General features: G+C 44.1%; 1 protein-coding gene across 1 annotated transcript in view; it reads left to right on the top strand.

The window, feature by feature from the left end:
- VAV1 (vav 1 guanine nucleotide exchange factor) overlaps positions 1-955 on the top strand; it is a 65,690-nt gene that overhangs the window by 44,398 nt on the left and 20,337 nt on the right. The gene's annotated exons all lie outside the window — the stretch shown is intronic.

Raw genomic sequence — 955 nt, 5'->3', positions numbered from 1 at the left:
TTAATAACCATGTCTACTTCGTAGTGTTGTTAGGAGGCTTAAATGAGCCTGTTAAATGCTTAGTCCTGGTCCTGGCACATAGTAGGGATTTCGTATGGCATCAGCTGTTGTTATTACCACATTGCATCCACTCTAAGATGCACATTTTAACATCTCTGACGTTGGAATGGCTCTTGCAACCAACGGAGTCTCAGTATTCTGCCAAATTTTATAGGTAGCTATTTTTCTGTCACAATGGCATGTAAAAGAACGGTGCCTTTACCAGTGGCTGACACCCAGATTTGCTGCAATATGGTATTGTTTTTATGGCCATGTGTTGGCTCTTTAATTAGTTCCTTTAATTTTCACAAAGCCCTCTGAAATAGTCTCACTTTTTGTGTGTGTGTGTGTGCCAAGGAGGAATCCTTTTTTTGCAAAGGAGGTTCGGGGAGGGGAAATGATTTGTTCAATGTCACACAGTGGGGAAGTGACGGGGATGGGATTCGAACCCAAGACTGTCCAACTCCAACAGTAATAGTAACAGAGTGAGTGTGACGATGCTCCTATCTCCCCACGCAGTGCTTCACCTGCCTTACTGCTCTTATCAAAGTGTCCCTCTGTGGTGGGTATTTTTATATTATTCTTTTTAGAAGAGGTAGTGAGGGCTCTGACTGGCAAAATCAGTTCCTAAGGTTTTAGAGCAAGTGAAGGGCAGAGCCAGGATTTGAACCGTGGTCTCTCGAGGCTGTGCTTGCTCTGCCCTTCCCTCCGCGCTGAGAGGAGGGAGGCTGTCACCTGGGTGCAAGATGCTTTAAGGGAGCACTAACAATCTCAGTGATCAAGATACATAATATTTTAATGCAATATTTTAAAAAATCAAAAACAAGGCAAAAAAATGAACAAATATCAAAACAGTAAATAAAAGCAGGATCCAACAGGGCCTGGGAGGCGGAGGGGAGAGAGGGGAGCCCAGCAC

This window comes from Propithecus coquereli, unplaced genomic scaffold, assembly GCF_000956105.1.
Source record: "Propithecus coquereli isolate 6110/MARCELLA unplaced genomic scaffold, Pcoq_1.0 Scaffold241, whole genome shotgun sequence".
In the NCBI taxonomy this organism is placed as follows: domain Eukaryota; kingdom Metazoa; phylum Chordata; class Mammalia; order Primates; family Indriidae; genus Propithecus; species Propithecus coquereli.
Note: the sequence above shows the minus strand (reverse complement) of the source record. Positions and strands in the feature narration are given on the sequence as shown.